The sequence below is a fragment of the Macaca fascicularis genome, chromosome 20 (genome assembly GCF_037993035.2).
Source record: "Macaca fascicularis isolate 582-1 chromosome 20, T2T-MFA8v1.1".
NCBI lineage: Eukaryota > Metazoa > Chordata > Mammalia > Primates > Cercopithecidae > Macaca > Macaca fascicularis.
In genome coordinates, this window is record NC_088394.1 from 60,284,069 (window position 1) to 60,296,799 (window position 12,731).

Sequence of the window (12,731 nt, forward strand, 5' to 3'; positions counted from 1 at the left end):
CTGATTTGTTGCTACAAAAACTGGGTTTAAAGAGGCTAAGTGCTTTGCCCAAGGCCACACAGCAAGGTCACACAGCTAGCAGCAGAACCAGATGTAACGTATGTTTATTTGGTGCCAAATTCTTTGTTCTTTGCCTTGACCATCCCACACTACTGCCTTCTAATAAGCAATGGAGCCTTACACACTAAGCCTAGATACAGATGTTGAATGTGTTTACCATTTTTGAAAGAAACCATGATATAAAAGAGAGCAAGCTAATTAATAGTTTTCTCATATCAGACAAAGACAGGACCATCAGAGTCTTCCACTAGTACTCAGAATCACAGTACCCCTCCAAATGTTCCATCTATCATTTCACAGCATGCAAACAATCAAATTACAGTCATTGAAGGGAAGGTAAATCCAGCCAAGAGAATGATGTTTTTTAAATGAGCAGAATTTGCTGAGCTAGTCTAGAGGAAGCTCCACATTATTAGGGAGCTGTAGCTGCAAAGAAGAAAAGGGTAGAAACCATACAAGTGTCCTAGGAGAAGATGTCCTAAAACTAGGGGCAAACTGTTAAGCTCCAAGACTGAATGGCTTGTGTGGCTCAAAAAACTCACTGAGACGCTACATGCACATGATGGCTTTCAGGAAATGCAGCACACAGAATGATATGCTATTTTCCCAGATTTATTCATTTAGTGATCACTCACATAGCTTGAACCATTGCTACTGTAAAAGAAAAAAAGAAAAAAAAATTCTTCAAAATGTATGTTTCATGATATTTCTGTTAGCATGATTGCTAATACTATATTTGCTTATTTTTATTTTTATTTTTGCTTTGGTAAGAACACTTAACATAAGATCTATTCTCTTAACAAATCTTTGAGAGCACAGTACAATATTATTAACTATAGGCAAAATGTTGTGCAGGAGATCTCTAAAACTGATTTGTCTTGTAAAACTGAAACTTTGTACCTGTTTAATAGTAACTCCCCATTTCCTCCCCATCCCAATTCCTGGTAACTACTATTCTGCTCTCTGTTCCTATGAGTTTGACTATTTCATCTTATTTTATTTTGAGGCAGGGTCTCACTTTGTTTCCTAAGCCTGTGTACAGTGGCGATAACATGGCTCATTGCAACCTCGACCGCCTGGGCTGAAGAAATCCTCCTGCCTCAGCCTCCTGTGTAGCTGAGACCACAGATAGGCGCCACCATGCCTAGCTAATTTTTTTATTTTATTTTTATTTTTATTTTTTTGTGAGAAGGAAGTCTTATTTCATTGCCCAGGCTGGTCTTGAACTACTGGCCTCAAGTGTTGCTTCTACCTAGGCCTCCCAAAGTGCTGGGATTACAGGTGTGAATCACCATGCCTGGCCTGACTATTTTAGATAGCTGCCATATAAGTGGAATTATGCAGCTTTTGTCATTCTATGTCTGGCTTATTACATTTAGCATAATGTCCACTAGATTCATCTATATTTTTGCATATGGGAAGGTGTCCTCACCTTTTACAACTTTATTATAATCTACTGTATACACCCCACACACACACACACGCACACACACACACACACACACACCATACTTTCTTTATCTGTTTACATGTCAATGAACATTTAGACCATTTCCCTATTTTGTCTATTGTGAATAATACCACAATGTACATGAGAGTGCAGATGCATCTATGGGATCCTGATTTCAGTTTTGGGGGGTATATACCCAGAAGTTGGATCGCTGGATTATATGGTGGTTCTACTTTTAATTTTTTGAAGAATTTCCATACTGTTTTCCATAGTGGGTGTGCCAGTTTTATTTCTCATTAACAGCATATAAGAGTTTCAACTTCTCTACCTTTTCACCAACATCTTTTTATGATGCTCATCTTAACAAGTGTGAGTTGAAGTCTCATTGCTGTTTTGTTTTCCAGTTTTTAATCATTACTGATGTTGAACATCTTTCCATATAATGATTGGTCATTTATATGTCTCTTTTAGAGAAATGTCTACTGAAGTCTTTCACCCAGTGAAATGGGTGAAAGATTAAAAATGATTAAAACATTTTTTAATCAGGAATGTTACTACTATAAACAAAACAAAACAAAACTTTACAACGATAATAGAGAGAGAGCAAGGAGAATCTGTGAATACCATGTTGATTATGTCATATTCAATATAATTGGCACATTCCAGGAATCCTTTATGGATTCAAAGGAATGAAAATGTGACATCTGGTCAGATGCCTCTATTTTACAGTTGGAGAGAGATCACAGAAAATACATAACTTGGTCAAATCACTGAGAAAATTGGTGACTGTCTGGATTAAAATCTGTATTTCCTAACTCTCATTCAATGATATTTCTGACACAGCAGGCGCTGGTCCAGTTTTTTTTCCAAGTTATATTTTAAAAACTTCTATAAGTAATGCCCAATAAATAATTCAGATATCAGTTTAGGTCAGTCTTTTGATTTTCAGCTAAAATAGAATCATCTTGCCATCTTACATTCAGAAGGAGATTCCAGTTCCTGCCCCACAACTATGACCATTTATGGATTTGATTGAACTTTTCCCTCACATTCTTGCCTCCAATTTATTCCTTCAACTGAATTAGAGAACTTCTCGTTTATTTTTGACCTGCTGTCCCATTTCCAACGCTGCATTAGCACTCAGAAAAGCAAGTCTATTTATTACTGCAAATAATTCTGCTGTTGGGCTCTCTGTGTATACAGACTTTTAAAAAGAATTTCTACTTAAATCACAAGATGAAAAATGTAAGCCACAAAATATTAGACATTACTGTTTCAAATTCCTGTTTTGAGACCACTTGCCCTAGACAATTTTCACTGGCCACCTAACCTTATTGGCTACAGACTTGGACATACCAATTTGCTTCCTCTTTTCTCAAGTTCCTCTTCTCCTGTCTTTCTCCTCTCTATACAAAGTACTGAATCCCACTATTTTCTCATGCACATAGTTTTTTGTTTTGTTTTGTTTCTCCAATTTGTATCTTTTTCTAGCTTGTGCCCTAGGTACTCCATTTTCAATGGTAAATTGCTTTAACTAGGTAGTTTCCTTAAACTGAGGAACTCTAATACCATATTTGTCGATGCAATATCACAGTGTTTTCCTATGTATGGTGTACCAGTCAAGTTTTGGCTACAATGATCCTCTTTTATTTGATAGAATGTAGATTTCCAAGAAGGGTATACTTCCATCATGTTGCTCTAACTTCTCTATTTACATAAATCATAAATCATATGTTCATCTATTTTTATTCACTCCCAACAGCGTGAGCCTTATGAAAGATGGAAGCCAGAAAGTTGCATTCAAGAAAAGACAATTGATATGACCAGGGGAACTGAGAATAAAGGTAAGCTTGGTGCCACATGAAATGGAGGAAGAAAGCCATCAGATGCCGTATGCCTTGATGTGCCTCTTTGTAGACATACCTCAGATGTCATGGCCCAGATAAAAGACCTGAATGAAGCATCACTGAAAACTCTCAATTTAAAAAAATCTCTTTTATCGAAGAAATTAAATAAACTCTTTAAGTACTCTTTATCTTAATAAGTTTAATTGATACATGCCAATGCTAGATGCAAAGATAACCCCTGAGAGAGATGATGTCTAAAACTAGTGTTTCCTTTTTTCATGCTTATCACCTGGACATAGAGGCTGACTCAGGTCACTTTGCCTATGGGACAGAACACAGAAGAAGAAATGCATAAAATCTATTTAGACTGATGTAGCCCACACCATCCTATTCAGTGATTTATTTGTATCTCCTAAGTACAAAGTGTCTGCCCTCAACAGATTGACATCAGCCTGTTACAGTTCAAAGGCCAGAGCTGGAATATCATGATCTGATAGTTAATCTTATTTTCTGTCTCCAGCTTCCTAAAGTTCTTGAACACCAGAAAATAAAAACCAATCCAGAATACCAAAGATAAATAGGGCAAGATGAGAAGAGTGTGCAAGTTGCAAAGTCAAGACTGTATGGAACATGAAATTGCGAGGAGGAGAAAATAGGAACCTGACCGAGTATGCTATTGGCTTCTGCTGCAATATGAAGTTTGCGATTTGAGGACACAGGCACTGTGTTGGATGTCGTGGAAGATGCACGAAGTCTTTAAAATTAGTATCTTTAGAAATGTTTATTCTACTTGGAATGAATGCCTTTTTTTCTTATTTCAAGATAATATTATTTTCCATGTTTGATGAGAAATAATTCTTGTGATCCAGCTCCTCAACAGATTATACAAACTACTATTTTCTTCTATCTGTTCTATGTTCCTATTTAAAGCAGAATAATTTTAACCATATTACAAATGTTTATGTTTATGTAACATCTCAAGTAATATAAAAAGAAAGATGAGGCCGGGCGCGGTGGCTCAGGCCTGTAATCCCAGCACTTTGGGAGTCCGAGGTGGGCAGATCACGAGGTCAGGAGATAGAGACCATCCTGGCTAACGTGGTGAAACCCCGTCTCTACTGAAAATATGAAAAACTAGCCGGGCGAGGTGGCGGGCGCCTGTAGTCCCAACTACTCGGGAGGCTGAGGCAGGAGAATGGCGTAAACCCGGGAGGCGGTGATTGCAGTGAGGGGAGATCGCGCCACTGCACTCCAGCCTGGTCAACAGAGTGAGACTCCGTCTCAAAAAAAAGAAAAGAAAAGAAAAGAAAGAAAGATGAAAGCAACAGATAGCACCAAATACTGTGACCCGAAAATTATTTGATTGATATTTTGATGATAACATTGTAAGTCAGTCATTAAACCTCTCTCTCTCTCTCTGTATATATAGACAGATTAATGGAAGGAAGAATGGATGGATGGATGGATGGATGGATGGATGGATGGATGGATGGATGGATAGATGGATGGAAATATATATAATAAATAGATAATTAGAGGGAAAAACAAGAAAGAAGAAGTTGCCTGGATGATTACAAACATTACTACGTAATATTTGTAAACAAACTATTTCTATTAGTACTGATATGTTAAATAAATGTACTTTATTTCTTTTATTTGAATTTAAGATAAAAAGAAACTTAAGAAAAACTGAAATAATTGCTACATTTCAGAATGTTTTCAGCCGGGCACAATGTCTTACACCTGTAATATCAGCAAGTTGGGAAGCCAAGTCAGGAGAATCACTTGAAGTCAGGAGTTCAAAACCAACCTGGGCCACATAGCAATACCTTGTCTCTACAAAAAAATTTTAAAAATAGCTGGGTATGGTGACACATCCCTGAGGTTCTAGCTACTCAGGAGGCTGAGGAGGGATAATTGCTTGAACCCGGGAGTTGGGGGTTACAGTGAGCTATGATCATGCTACTGCACTCCAGCCTGGGAGACAGAGAGACAGAGAGAGAGAGAGAGAGAGAGAGAGATTGAGAGAGAGAGATATTGTCTCAGGGAAAAAAAAAAGGTTTTTTTCATATCGGGGGTATAATTTATTAAAAGATCAATTTGAAATTAAGAAAATACATTATTAAAATCGTTAAGAGGTTAGAGTCATTATTCTACCCACACGTTTAAGGCAGTATGGATTGACTTCCTTTTACGCAAATAAGATAATTAGCACTCTGAAACTTTTTACCCACATCCCATTTTTTATTGCTAATTATATTAGTGTTACTTTGTTAAGGATTACAGAGAGTACATTCTGTTCTGAATCGATAATTTCCTATTGTTGAGACTTAGTTTTACAAATGGACTAAATGAATGCCAGTTTTTATTGTGAAATAATTTGTAAAAGGCACAAAAGAAGAGGATGTATAGGAAACCCAGGATTAATTTGAAACAAAACCAGTACATCATGCCAAGTTGGATATATTAATATATCCTACTTTGGAATTAGAGAGTAGTTACAAAATCATAGAGTCTGTAAATTGGTAGGATCTAGGAGAGGTTTTGCCCTGTAGGGGAAACTGGACTATGAGTTGTCACAACTGGAGGTGCAGTGCCATTGGCATCTAGAGGGTAGATGTAGCATTGCTGCTAAACGTCCTAAAATGTGATGGACAACACTCCATAATAAAAAACTTTCTGGTCCCAAATGTCAGTGATGCCAAGCCAAAAACCCTGCTGTAATCCGATTTGCCGCTCAAAGCACTAATTTCCATGAAACTTTCTGACTCTAGTGTTTTCCAGTCTACCTGAGCACCTCTGTCTTTTCCTGTTGGTTTCTAAGGCTCCTTACCATCCTCATGAAGACATCTTGTTCCATGTCTTTTGAATGCCTGACAAGTTTGCTTCAAAACTCCAGAGTGGACGTTTTTGCCGTGTTACATAGATTTCTTTTTCCAAATTAATTTCTGGAAAGCTACATTTAAAGTTCCTGAGCCAGGTGGACCTAGATAAGAATTATCGTTTCGGAAGACCTTTGATCAAGACTCCAGTTTCTGCTGCCTGCTTGTCTTACTATTAAATGCCACAAACCTAGCTGCCTGCATTTCCCTGATGGTGTATTACTGTCTTTTTCATAATGTGTAACCCTCGAAAATGTTCAACACCTTTAAAAACATATTTGCGCATTATATTGACAAAAATATACCTGGGTTAATATGTTTATATTTGTATCACTTGACTATTCAACAAATACATTTATCAATAGTTTCTTTTTTTTTTTTTTTTTTTGAGACGGAGTCTTGCTCTGTCACCCAGGCTGGAGTGCAGTGGCCGGATCTCAGCTCACTGCAAGCTCCGCCTCCCGGGTTTACGCCACTCTCCTGCCTCAGCCTCCCGAGTAGCTGGGACTACAGGCGCCCGCCACCGCGCCCGGCTAGTTTTTTGTATTTTTAGTAGAGATGGGGTTTCACCGTGTTAGCCAGGATGGTCTCGATCTCCTGACCTCGTGATCCGCCCGTCTCGGCCTCCCAAAGTGCTGGGATTACAGGCTTGAGCCACCGCGCCCGGCCAATAGTTTCTTATTGTTGCTAAAATATATGTTAGCAAGATTTATAAACATATTAAGAAATAATGTGATAGATTTGTTGTTAGTGTCCTCACATAGTGGACACATTCAGGGTGCTTTTCAATGGTATTTCTAAGAAATCAGTAATTGCTTATGCGCATTTAGGAAGATTCATATGGAGGCACTATTTGAAAAATAAGAACAAGTTAAAAATCCATACAGAAAGACTGAAAAGTATGATATTTATGTAGATAATGATTCAGGATAATTGAACAAGATTGGTTTATGACACAGAATATATTGTAAGTTTTTTCAGAGTGGCCTCCAAAGTTAGAATTCCTTAGCACAAATTCCACACTATCACTTGCTTCAATTGTTTTATCTATAAAATGGGTGTGCTAAAAAAAGCAGCTGAATCAAAGTGTTATGCTGAGAATTATTTTAGGTAATTACATCAACCACACAGTATAGATTTTTCTATGCAGTCATCAACCAATAACTATTATCAACTGTTACTATCAGTAATCATTCTTATAATCTAATCTTACCATCCACACACTTTTATTTTCAGACGAGTTCCAAGCCACCGTGTCCGGCCAGGGGAAATCTCTTTTCCCCCCAAATTACTCCCTTTATATGTACCAAGTATTTATATTTATTTATGCAAAGCTCTTGTTCTCCTCTTCAAAGAACTCAAATAGAAGAAATCATTTTTATTCATTCTTCATCAACTCATTAATTTAGTTTGCATTTAGCAATCCATTCTAGAACTTCTTTAATGTATGCACCAACTACTACCTGGTAGGAATTTATGCTAGGCTCTCCAGGTACAAAGGTGAAAGGGTATAAGATTCTAGTCCTCAAGGAGCAAATAAGCAACTAAGACAATTGCTCTCTTGAAGCAGTAGAGACATAGTAGAAGGTACAAAAATATATATATTTTAAATTTTTCATAAGATATTGGGGGTACAGGTGGTATTTGGTTACATGAGTAAAGTCTTTAGTGGTTATTTGTGAGATTTTGGTGCACCCATCACCTGAGCAGTATACACCACACTATATTTGTGGTCTTTTATCTCTCATCCCACTCCCACTTTCCCCCCAAGTCCCCAAAATCCATTGTATCATTGTATCATTCTTATGCCTTTGCGTCCTCATAGCTTAGCTCCCACATATTATTGAGAACATACAATGTTTGGTTTTCCATTCATGAATTACTTCACTTAGAATAATAGTCTCCAATCCCATCCAGGTTACTGCAAATGCTGTTAATTCATTCCTTTTTATGGCTGCATAGTGTTCCATTATAATATATATATTATATGTGGTATATATATACCACAGTTTATCAACTTGTTGATTGATGGGCATTTAGGTTGGTTCCACGATTTTACAATTGTGAATTTTGCTGCTATAAGCATGTGAGTGTAAGTGTCTTTTTTGGATATTGACTTCTTTTCCCCTGGGTAGATACCCAGTAGTGTAATTACTGGATCAAATGGTAGTTCTACTTTTAGTTCTTTAAGGAATCTCCACACTGTTTTCTATAGCAACCATACTAGAATATTTTTGTGGGGGAGTGGATGGAGACTTTAAAATGGGAGGAGTACTTCAACTGATGCTTAGTGGCTTACTGAGATTGTGAGTGAACCAAACAGAAGTGGCCATTCTAAACAGGTGAAGTAGCATATAGACCATTGAGATGACATGGGGAATTCTGAAGACTACCTGATATTCCAGAAAGTCCTGTTTCAAATCCCTGTCTTACAAAAGTCTGTGCAAATGTGCTTGACCTCTGTTATTCCAAATGTCTCCATGACACCTACACCCTGGTTTTACAACAAAGAAAACATTTGTTCTCAGTCCAAATAGAAAACGGAATCCTCTCAGTCAACTCTAAAGAACAGGAAAACCATGTTTCTATATATACCAAAACATAACAAAACAAAGCAACTTGTAGGGATTGTGTCTCCATGCCTACATCTATTGCTACTTGTAGAAATTGCAGGAAGGAAATTCTTGCTGCCTCCAGTCAATAGTTGACATCTCTGCTCCACCCGTAGCTGATAGTAATTGAATCACTATGGTATCCCATGCTTTGAATGTCAGTAAATGTGTGGCTAATAGTGATTTTCTAGCTTTAAAAAATAACATAAAGTTTTCAGATCTGCAGAAATCATTAATCAGATCCTAACAAAGAAATTCTTAGAATCAATGTGCTCAAAATTAAAGCAACCATGTCCTCACTCTCTGTTTGCCTGTATTTCAAGGCTTGGATGTCAAGTCTGTCAACAACTATTCAGTATGGCAAGAAGAGGGTGACATTAACTAGGTTGCTGAAAGTAGGATGCTAATCCAGGCTAAATCTACCTTGCTATGATGCATAGAGTTCCTCTATAAAAGGCATACTTTTGTTAAAGCATTATAATTATTTTCTTATTTAAATGAATAATAATTGGTCATTTTAATTTTGTTTGCAGCAAAAATTTAAGAGATAAATATATATATTAGTCTTTAGATGAGGGGGTTCATTAGATACTTACATTGAAATGCAATTTCTTTAGGATCTTTCTAGACCAGAAATATATTGGACACATTCAGGGCACTGGGAATATTCCAGAATTTCTGGAGTATAAAGCATAAGAGAGGAAATTCATGAGGATTGGAATGGAGGGATAAATAAGAACCATATTTTGAAATCTCTGGCACGGCTATCCGAGGAGTTGAGGTTCTTTCCTTTAGTCAACAAGCGACCTCAGAATAAACTTGAGCAAGATAATTATTATTTGATTGGTTGTATTTATTATAGGGTTTTTTGTTTGTTTGTTTGTTTGTTTTGTTTTGGTGGGAAGGTTTTAGTGGATGAGACTGAAAAAAGAGGATGGTTTATAAAACCTTTTTCCATGGTTTACATGTGGCAGCATGAACAAAGGCACAGGCAGGTGAGTCAGAATGTGGACACAGGACATATAGAAGAGGCAGGATGCAGATAAATTTATGACTGGGTAGAGATGAGGTTTAAAATAGAAAATAATGTGAAGGGTATTCCTCTAGATGAAAAAACTATACTGTTCTCTGCATCCAAATGCTCTCCCTACTATTGCAGAAAATATTCAGTGATTGCTCATAATGCCTGTTTCCCTTTTACACCCACACACAGACAGCACCTGCATGATTATTTATGTCTCCACATCTGGAGAACTAATTTGTTTGTGGACAGTTCCAGTTCCACAGAGCAGTTAGCTATCACTCAGCTGCACCAAGTTCATTCAACCCTGATAATTAAATTAAATATCTACCAACATGAAAGAGACAGCAGAAACTTACCAACAATACCAAAAAGTTTTCCTGGTCCCTCAAGAAAGCTGCACTGCGTTATAATGGAGACTGATAACATATTCCGTAGTGGAGTGATGGTCAATTTAATATTCCACTCATTTTAATGTGTCTGTGGTGTAGTCTAGCGGAAATATAGTCTCACAAGTGAAGTAACACATTGGTGGCTCAATATAATAGGACTGACATTACTATGGAGTTCAATATTACATAGGCATGACCTTATTGAAGGAGATTTAATTACTTAAAATATCAGAAGGGTGAGGATGACACTATAACAATATCACTGCAAAGGTCTTTAGAAAGAAGTGCTTGAATGTCATGGATGCTGATTTCCACAAATTCATTTGTTTTATTATTTTTATTTCTGCATTCATTTTCTTGGTTAAGGACATCATCATCATTTTTGCACATTCTACAAGTCTTAGAATCACTCCTCTTAAATTTCTTTTCTTTCTGTTTCATTTAAAATAATGCATATACATTTACAATAATAATAATAAGCAATCAAAAATAATCTGCTTCCCATCCCTAGGTCATGAGATATGTCTCTTTCTCTCTCTACAAGTGAACGCTATCCCATTCCATTGGCTATCGTTCCTACGATATGATAATCCTAAGAGCATGTTTATTTGTGTGTGTGTGTGTGTGTTTGTGTGCGTGCACGCGTTTGTCAAACTCTGTGTCTTTTTAATACATTAGCATATCTTACTTTATATTAATACACTTTCTTATTTAATGCATCTTGGAAAGGATTTCATGTGAGCCAGAATGGATTGATTATGCAACACATCTATATGTTTTTTATTGTAGAGATGCACCATGACTTATTTAATGAATACTCTATTGATGGCTACTCAGGTTGTTTAGTCTGTTTCAGACTGAATCTCGCATTCTCAAAATTTATATTTTGAATATGTAACCCCCAGAAAATTCAGTGCCTCACAATGTCACTGTATTTGGGAGGTAGGATCCTTAAAGTGTTGATTATGTTAAAATGAGGCCATTCCTGTGGGCTATAATCCGGTCCATCTAGGCTCCTTGTAGAAGGAGGAAAATTGGACAAAAAGAGCCACTAGGAATGCCTGTGGACAGAGGAAGGACCATGGGAAGACTCAGAGAAAAGGCCCTATCTGCAAGCCAAAGATAGGCTTAGAAGAAACCAGGCCCATGAACACCTTGGTCTTGGCCTTCCAGGCTCTAGAAATGTGAAAAAAATTAATTTCTGTTGCCACTCCATTGGAGATTTTTTTTTTTTTGGTATGAAAGACTTTTTGCTATGTGTATCAGCATATTGATACATAGTCTCTTGTCTTTACAACAAAACAGAAATTGGCCAGGTACAGTGACTCATGCCTGTAATCTCAACACTTTGGGAGGCCGAGGCGGGTGGATCACCTGTGGTCAGGATATTGAGATCAGCCTGGCCCACATAGTGAAAGTCCATCTCTACTAAAAATACAAAAATTAGCCTGGGGCAGGCCTGTATTCCTAGCTACTTGGGAGGCTGAGGCTGGAGAATCGATTGAACCCGGGAGATGGAGGTTGTGGTGAGCCGAGATTGTGACATTGCGCTCTAGTCTGGGGGCCAAGAGAGGCTCCGTCTCAATACAAACAAACAGAAATTAGTAATCTAGATGAGGTTACTACAATTATTTGTGTAGATTATAGTCTGTCAGAATGTTGGTGCTTATCACACTTTCACTGAATAGGATTACCTTTATACAAAAGATACCTTCTTCTTTGGTTGAAATTTTACTTTTTAAATTTTGACTTAGTGTAAATATCTTTTCATCTGTTTACAGCAACAACAAAAGTAGACACGCTCTCCTTATCTTCCTATTGAATCTTTCTTTATTTTTCTGCAAGATTGTCTTTCAAAAACAAATCTTGAATTCTGATTTAGCCATATCAGTCTTGGTTTAGTGATTTGTTTGTTTAGGAATTTGTTTCATTTGTTTCCTATTTAGAAATGTCTTTTCTGTTTATAATTTTGGAGCATTATTTACAATTATATTACTACCATTTTGATTTGTATTTAAAATAAATCCATGATCAATCTGATTATATTTGATAGAATTAAAATACATATAACTATGTATATTATTCACATATATACATAAATTAGATATGCATATTTATATATGATACATATTATTCATGTTGTTATCTAAGGATATGAGTTTTTCCCTCATTATTTTTTTGCTTATAATTTAGAATCAACTAGAGTCTATTTCTAAGTATCAAGTTCTACTTACAACTTACTCTACAACTGTGTATAATTTTTAGATTAACTTAAGGATAACTGACTTCTTTAACATATTAAGTTGTACCCCAAAATAATGACTAACTCTTTATAGACCCAAGTGTTCTATAGATCTCATGCATTTTGAAAGATTACTCCTAGGTATATTACATTTTCATGGAAGATTAAATAAAATCTCTTTATTCTCACTCTATTATTCTTTTTAAGAAACTTGGATTTTTTATG